A 9,079-nucleotide genomic window follows, 5' to 3' on the forward strand; every position below is an offset into this window, starting at 1 on the left:
ATTTCACCTTACCACAGGTAAGAATCCTGCCTGAACTAAGAGTCATCCTCCACTACCAACAAATTCCACACACCCCATCTCTTCCTAACAGTACCACGAAAAGGAAGAAAAGCCTCAGGTGTCAGAAATTCCTCAAGAGACTATTCATGAATGCATTTGGTTGTCTCAAAACTTTGAAGGTGTGAGGAATCCTCACGGCGTACGTTCCACTGTGTGTAACTCTTTTCCACCTTTCTCAGGTCGGTGAAACTTTGTTTGAAATTGTTGTTTTAGTTTGTTTTGTTCTTTAGACATATTTCAAAGGTTGCAACTCGCCCTCCCACCTCCACTATAATGCAAAACCTACTATGTTAGCAACGCTCTCAGACTGGCATATCAAAGAATTCCAGAAAATGAGGATTTAGGGCTGCCACTCTCTCCACTACTTTACCAAACACTTAGAAACTCCAGCAGGACAGGGCCTCTCTCCCATGGGGCTGTGTGTGGGGTGGAGGGGACCTCTTCTCCTCAGCCCTTGGGCTGGAAGTGCAGATCAGCCCTGGGGGAATCCCTGACGGGGCTGCCATGAGCTGGGCAGCCTTGTTTTCCTACCTCAGACGTTTGTAGTTGCTGGGAGCCCCTACTTGGTCTACACCAGGCTGGGCCCTACGTGGCAGCACTGGGCACGGGGCCTCTGGCTTTCCTTCTCAGGACACTGCCAGGCTCTCATGGGCTGATCCTGGCCTAGGTTGTCCCCAAGCAAGGACGTATGCACCCCCAACAAGTGATCACCTACTGTACAGACACCCGCCAGTGAGGGGGCCTCTCACCTCCTGCCCTCCTAGACACAACTGCTTGTTCCCGGCGGATGTCACCTGGAACGGGGTCCAGGCACGGAGGCTGTTGTAGAAGGGCATCTGAGGCCACCTCAGTTGGGGGGAAGCTCACCGTTTTCCCTGCCTGGTTTGACCTGGGCGCCAGCCAGGCCGCTCCAGCCCTCAGCCCCCAGCTGTGTCTCCTGCACAGGGTCCCGTGCAGGATTGTGAGGCGGGGGTGGCGAGGAAGAGCCCTGAGTGGGTGCTGGAGAAGAAGGGCACCGCGGGCGTCAGGGCAAGGAAGTCAGACCTGCCCCTCAGCACACTGGCAGCAGCTCAAGCCCTGCCCTAGGCAGCGAGCTGCCTCCAGTGGGACAGCTCGGGGACCCAAAGCCTGTGAGCTGTGCCACCCAGCCCGGGCCCTCGCCTCTGGAAAGTGTTCGACATTCAAGTGCCTCCTTCATCAGCTGACAAAATGGTGTTTTACAAAAGTTCTAAAAGATTCTAAAGACCTAAAAGTATTTTCTTTGCTAACCAAAGTTCTGAGAGCATCTTATTTTGTTCTAAAAGCAAGAAACCACTCTCTGTGGAAAAGATAACAAAAGAACAGCTGCGGGAGGAGCAGACTTGGACTCTACGCTCTCCCCTCCGCATCAGCGTCACCTTCACTAAACATACATCAGTTGCTCGTCTGTTGTGTTCTGAGTGTGAATTATCCCCTCACTCTAATGCCTAAGTATTCACATATTCACTCCTTATGCAAAGCATTTATGCCTGGTTTTAAATAACTTAATATAGTTGGGCTCCTCGGTGCATTAATTTGAATAATTGCCACTTCAGACTTAACCTCAGTGTGACTCCACACAGAAGTGGTACCTAAAGGATGCCAGTGTTAGAAGGAATTGAACGTGTGTGTGTGTGTGGAATTCAGAGACATATATGTTTATATAGGTATAGTTTATAGAAAGGTATATACATATATATATATATTCACCTGTATATACAAGGAATAATATACTATGGTAGGTTTTTTTTCCTTTAGGAAATTAAAATCTTCTGGTTATGGGCAAGTTCCAAAACCTTGGGTTTACTTTTCCCATTTACCTCCAACCGAGACCCCAAAGTTCAGACCTTATTTCCCAAACATGGAAACGGTTTCAAAAACAAACCGACATGAGAATGTCCAGGACAAAGGTGTCCAAGTCCCAAACCAGGTTTTAGAATGGCTGCCCTGCCAAGGTGCTTTTTTCAGGTTTACTGACCTTCACTTTGTCTTCAGTCACACCCATGCACCTTGTAAGCTCCTCTCTGAGGGGAGAAAATTGGAAGTGTTCAGCATTGGGGGTTGTGGAAGAAACTGAATATAGGATGCTATTTCATCCTTTAAAAAAATTTCTTTTCTGGAAAATGTCAGTCACTTATTTTAAGAACTAATTTCTGCAGTACGAAAACTCACACATTTTCAGGTTATACAGTGAAAATAAGTTGACAAAGCATTTAAGGAAAGCCAAGTCTCATTAGTAAAGGAGGCACAGTTCCCAAAAACACATGAAATTCTAATCCAGTTTCTTTTAGTGTTACCAACTTCAAAAATGAATAAAAATCTCTGACAAAATATCTTTACCAACTTTCAATCATTGCTCTTGCCCATTTTATGATTAAATTGGACCTTAAAATAGCTTGCTTGCTGGACCAATCTATCAGTGATGAACAGGTTGGAGTACGTCCTAGTAGATACGAAAGGACGGCACAAAATGCTGTTCATTCGCTGGTTGAGCTTATTTTTAAAAAAAATTTTGTCACCAACTCCCCAGTGCTGACCTAGTACACTATTCTGTAATCTGTAGCTTGAGGCTTGCTTTAGAGACAGTTTTCTCACAAGAGCAAAATTTAAGGGAATGCAGAAAAATCACTAGTCAAGATAAATAATTTTCAAAACCACTATTTTAAAATACAAATATCAATGTAAATATAATCCATGAATAACTGATGATCAAATCTTCAGATAAAAGTAGACTCCAACTCTGCATTTGCTCCACCACGCCTCAGGCGACTCATTATTTATGTTAACCGGCGGCCCACAAAGCTCCCCAACGTGACTTATTCAAACACCGCACGGAAATATCGACCTCGATTCCCACCAGGCAGAGCCCCCGCCCCCGTCCTAGGCCCCGAGTGCGCCGGAAAGGCCAGGCCGCCGCCAGGCCTTGGGGCTTTCAGATCCGGAGCCGAGGAGAGGGACTCGCGAGAGCGCCGTCCACCACCCGCGCGGCAGCCTGCGCCATCCGAGACACCCGCTTACCGCATGCGCGCGCTGGGGTACTGAGTGTGCTGGAAAACGCGCTCCAGGTCCTGCACCTGCACCTGCGTGAACCTGGCGCAGGGGGCCCGCCGCGGCCCGTCTGCGGCCTCGGGACCCTCGACGGCGGCCCGCGGGGCCTGCTCCTCGCCGCCCGCCTCGGCCTCGGCCTCGCGGCTTTCGCCGTCCGCGGGGCCGGCGGCTCTGGCGCTGACCTCACAGCCTTCCTTTCCTTCTCCTTCGTCTCCCGCCTCTTTCCCTTCCGCGGCTGCTCCCTGCTCCGGTTCGGACTGAGCCTTCTGCTCCTCTCCCCCCTCTCTGGGAGGCGACATCTCTGCGGGCTTCACCTCTGCAAGGGAGGAAACCCAAAGAGAAAGATCAGGCCGTCGAGTGAGCCCGGCTCTGGGGAGGGCCTGCGTCCGAGGGGGGTCCTGCCGTTCGCCCCGCCCTGGGAAAGTACCTTTCCTGGAATCCGTTAAAGCGAGTGCCCCACACGCCACTGACCTTTCGCTTCTTCCCGCTCCTCTTCGACCCCCAGCTTGAAGAAGCCGGCAACGGCTGCAGACGTGACGCCATAGGCATCGTGGCTGCTCTGCGGCTGACGCTCCATGTTCCGACTGCTGTCGAGGAGGCTGTGAGCTTCAGCGGAGGCTGCTCTGGATCTCCTGAGACCCCCGGCTCACGACTCAAAGCTAGAGCCGTGGCCCACGATCCAGCACGTTAAGGCTCCTCTGGCGGCTGGTCGAGTTTCAGAGAGTCTGGTATGACGTCCGCTGTGGGTTTACCACAGCCTGTTGGGGGTTGGGTTAGCTGATGTGCGCATGCGGCAGGGCGTCGGCCGTCTAGGGGCCGTCTAAGGGGGCGCGGGCAGGGTGCGCAGGATGTTGCGCGCCGCCCAGGCGCTGGCAGGGAGCATGCGTGAGAGCAGAATTCCGGGTCCCAGGTTGCAACCTAGCTAAGTACTACGCACTTGGTCAGGCGCTTTCCCAGACCATGGGGCTGTGCCCGATTTGTGGAGGGTAAGAGAGAGACCTCACCCAAGCTCCATAGACCTTGGAGAAGCGTTTGGGGACTATCTCTTGACCGAGCCCTCCATATCCGGCAGCCAGTACCAAGAAGGGAACAGTAATCAAAGTAATACGGTCGCCCCTTGGTATCCGCGGGGGATTGGTTCCAGGACCCGCCTCGGATACCAAAATCGGCGGATGCTCGAGTCCCATAGTCGGCCCTCCGCATCTGCTGATGTGAAACCCATGGCTATGGAGGGCCGCCTGTATATTTATTGAACTTTTTAAAAAAACACCTGTGTTTAAGTGGACTTGCAAGTTCAAAAGCCGTGTATTTGAAGGGTCAGCCGTATTATTAGCTAGGAGTTTGCTTGCTCTGAATTTTTGCAATGAAGCTAAAGTGAGAGTCCACCATACTCCCCCAGGGTCTCCGGGAACTGGAGCTTGTTATGAGTATGCGGGTTGCTCAGATGCACTACAGGGGTACAAACCAACCTAGCACACCCCTTAAAAAAGTCCATGGCCTGTAGATTTTTAGTAATGAATCCACATCAGGTTGCAGAAGTTGAAACCTGCACAGTGCTTAGAGCATCTGAGAATGCATAAAGTGCAAGGGCTCCTCTTTGACCTGGTTTTGACTATGGATAATGCAACTTCTGCGATGCCTCTGGCTATAGACCTTCTTCAAAAGCCTACTTGTTCCCTGTCCTGGGCGAGTGCTGTGGACCTGGTCGAATTCCTCCCTTTCCTGCTGCTGCCTCCTCCCCTTTTCCTCTAAACCTCCCTTTTCTAGAAATATCTTCCTGAGCTCTTGCTGCGGAATAAATAAAATTTATTTATTGTCAAATACAGAGAGCCAGACCAGATTGAGGGCCCTGAGATTCTTCCTACAAGGAGTGTTTTGTGGATGCTTCAGGATGTGTTAATATTCTAAATATTAAGACTAGCTTCTAACAATGGACTCTATGCTTGACAATGTTTGTGAAGTATCTTAATTTTACCTGCACGACCACCATTCTCATTAACCCTATTTTATATCTGAAATTAAACTACGTTCATGGGCCCCAATTGTATCATGGACCCTTAGTCACCTCATGTACTATGCCTAATAGATAACTACCCCCTGCCTCATGCTCCCAGAGAATGGGTAAGAAAACAGCTAAAATGTTTGGTTGGAGACTTCCCTGGTGGCGCAGTGGTTGAGAATCTGCCTGCCAATGCAGGGGACATGGGTTCGATCCCTAGTCCGGGAAGATCCCACATGCTGTGGAGCAACTAAGCCCATGAGCCACAACTACTGAGCCAACGTGCCACAACTACTGAAGCCCGCGTGCCTAGAGCCCATGCTCTGCAACAAGAGAAGCCACCGCAATGAGAATCCCACGCACCACAACAAAGAGTAGACCCCACTCACCACAACTAGAGAAAGGCCGCGTGCAGCAACGAAGACCCAACGCAGCCAAAAAATAAATTTTAAAAAAATGTTTGGTTGGCCAATTCACTCTCAAAAAGATGGTAAGAGATTACAATCTGACGGCCTCTGTCTTTGACCAAGATATTACCTTCTCAGGATAGCACTTCCTGGAGCCAAACTACTGACATCAGAAACCTTGCTTTCTCCCCACTTGCTACCTGGCTAACCTGAGTTACTTATTCTCCCTTAGCCTTAGTTTCCTTATCTCCAAAATCGAGATGACAACAGTACCTAATTCTTGGGGTTGTTGTGAGGATTAATGGAGATAATTTTTAAAATCTTTATAAGTGACCATACCATGTTGCCTCCCATTTCCTTCCATCTTTTTAGTAATTATTTTTCATGAGGGCCCAGGAGAGAAGATAAAGATGGTTATCATCTGAGTGTTGGCAATGAAGAGAGGATATTTTCTTGTGAAAATAATGTCCCTGCCATGTCTTCTTGTACCTATATGTGCTTCAAGCAATAAGCCTATGTTGACTGCTGCATGTAAAGGGCAGCAATGTGGGAAGGCCTGTGAAAGCCAACCTGGCCATTGTGCTGGAGGTTCTCACTATCTGGGGAGGCAAACTGGCCCACCTAGGAGTAGGAGGACCCACAGTATGCAGGCAGACCTCCAAGTCCCACACCTTACTTACTCTGTGACCCTGGGCAAGGTAGCTGACCTCTTAGAGCTTCAGGTGCCACATCTGTAGGATGGGGATCGTGATGGTACCTGCTGTACCGTGTTGTGAAATTTACATGAAGGAATACAAATAAGGCCCATGGTGAGGGCTCAGATAACTTTAGCTGATGCTAGAGTTAAGGGGTCGGGACTGACTGCGGTCATTCTGCACAGGGGCCTGCACTGTGACTGAGGATGCTGGACACGGAGTGTCGCCCCTGCCCCTGAGTGGATATGAGAGTCTGTGGAGTGGCACAGAGCTGTGCTTGCTCAGGCTGGTGACACCATGTGGGTGCTCACTGTGCACCAGGGCCTGGCTAATCGATCTTATAGCCGTCCCCTGAGGAGGGGGCCGTCACTCTCCTTAGTTCCTAATGGAAGAAGTGGAGGCTCGGAGAGGTTCAGTGACTTTCCTAAGGTTACATAGGTCAGTGGAAGAGGGCCAGGATTCAAACCGTTGAAGAGACTTTGTTCTTAGCAGCCCGTGGTAGAGCAGGTTTGTTTTTTGTGGATAGGGTGTTGTTTGTACATCACAGGATGGATCAGACACTGGCAGATGCTGTGCAGGTTGTGCTGAGAATCCCAGTTGAAAGAAGTAGCATGGTGTAAATCAACTATACTTAAAAAATATAAAAAGGTAGATGAGCAGCCCCAGGATGGATGAGTGCAAGCTTGTCTCAGGGAACCCCAACACAGCCAGGGTGGCCAGTCAAGTGCATGCAAAGTGTGGCCTTGAGAGGGAATTGAAGGGAGAACCTGAAGATAACACTGTAGTGGGTGAGAAGTAAAGTTTAAAAGGTGGATTGAGGTCAAAGTTATGGAAGGAGTCAGAATGCCAGCATCTGGGCATGGATAACTGTAATGGTTTTGGTCAGGGGGCAGTGATAATGAAAGTGGTGTCTTAGGATGTGGTGTAGAGGGGGAGAGTCTCTAATGTGGCACCCTACTCAGTTCATTGCAGTTGTTGGAGTGGGGTACATCGACCAGACATAGGGTTCCTGACTTGGAGGCCATGGTTGGCCATTGGGGAGATCATGAGTCTTTCTGAACTTGAATGTAAATTTTAAGAGTGTGTGCACCTTTCATCAGATAATCAAGGGGGTACATGATGACACTATCTCCTCCCGAAACACAGAAGACCAGAGTTTTGAGTAAAGATGCCAGGCTTTAGAGTTGGAACACCTGAATCTGGTTTCAACGCACAGCACTGTTCTTCTAGTTCCCTTCTCATAGCAAGAACTTTGGCCCCATGTTCTTGTCACGTGACACTGAGCATGCCTGACATCTCTCTGAGCTTCCGTTCCCAATTGTAAAATAGAGTGACTATTATTACCTAGTACTACTAGCTAAAATAATCATCTTACAAAATACTTTTCTTTTTTCTTTTTTTTAGTTTCTTAGTCTCTGTCTACATTTCACTTAACATAATGCCCTCTAGATTCATCCATGTTGTGGCAGGATTTCCTTTTCTCGTGACTGAACAATAGCCCATTGTTTATGTACACCCGATCTTCTTTATCCATTCATCCATCAGTGGACACTCAGGTTGTTTGTATGTCTTGCTATTTACAGAATTCTTGTGAAGCGAGAATGAAGTATGGAAAGATACTTTATTAATTTTAACTGAGTAAAAATATAAGGGGTGACTTTTATTATTGTCATTAGTACTAAGGGATTTGGCTTTTTATTTTTTAAATACCATTTACCATGAAATTTTCAAACATACACAAAAGTATTCAGAATACAGTAATGCAATAATGAACCCCCATAGAAATCATCATCCAGATTCAATATCAGGATTTTGCTAAACTTGCTTCATCTATCCTGTTTTTTTTCTTCCCTCTCTCCTTTGTTCCCTCCCTTCCTTCTTTCTGTCCTTCTCTCTTCCTCCACTCCCCACTCACTCTCCTCTTCTTGCTGTGCTGATTTAAAAGAAACTCAACACAACATGTATTTTCATCCCTGTATCTTTATGTGTATGCCCTTTCTAAAAAATACAGACTTTTTTTCCTACATAACCACAGTGCCATCCAGGCGCCTGAATGGTAATAATAATCTCTTGGTGCCATCACCCAGTCACTTGTATTCCGCATTCCCTGATTGCCTCAAAAATGACTTCTTACAGTTGGTTTTTATAGGGTATAAGTTTTTCTGTGTCTACACTGATAAAGTAAAAGGAAAACTCGGGGGGGGGGCACTTGCATATGTAATCCCAGCCTTAGAAAGGGGAGGAGGAAATTAAAGACAGCCCTGGATATATACTACTGCTGGTGGTTGTATGTGGCAATAAAAGTGATTCAGTGTGGGTTTTTAAAATAAATTTATTTTATTTATTTATTTTTGGCTGCATTGGCTCTTCGTTGCCACGCACGGGCTTTCTCTAGTTGCGGCGAGCAGGGTCTCCTCTTCGTTGAGGTGCGTGGGCTTCTCATTGTAGTGGCTTCTCTTGTTGTGGAGCACAGGCTCTAGGCACACGGGCTTCACTAGTTATGGCACTCAGGCTCAGTACTTGTGGCTCACGGGCTCTAGAGCACAGGCTCAGTAATTGTGGAGCACGGGCTTATTTGCTCTGCAGCATGTGGGATCTTCCCGGACGAGGGCTCGAACCCATGTCCCCTGCATTGGCAGGCGGATCCCTAACCACTGCGCGGCCAAGGGTAGCCCCACCTCAGATTCTAATTTTAATCCAGACTGAACAAACTGAAAGCTAACTGTATTAGCAAAGATGTTCCAAATGTAAAACAGTTTGTTATGTTATTAACAGAATTATTTACATGTATATTTACAAGCAGTCCTTTTGTACATAAGTTTTACTTTTAGTTAGTTGGAAAAAGATTTTTG

The 9,079-nt window shown here is 47.9% G+C and overlaps 1 non-coding gene across 1 annotated transcript; it reads left to right on the plus strand.

Annotated features, from left to right (window-relative positions):
• The first annotated feature begins 458 nt into the window (after positions 1-458).
• LOC116748192 lies at positions 459-602 on the plus strand. Its single transcript, XR_004348203.1, has one exon.
• The last annotated feature ends 8,477 nt before the right edge of the window (positions 603-9,079 follow it).

Source organism: Phocoena sinus, chromosome X (assembly GCF_008692025.1).
Source record: "Phocoena sinus isolate mPhoSin1 chromosome X, mPhoSin1.pri, whole genome shotgun sequence".
Taxonomy (NCBI): domain Eukaryota; kingdom Metazoa; phylum Chordata; class Mammalia; order Artiodactyla; family Phocoenidae; genus Phocoena; species Phocoena sinus.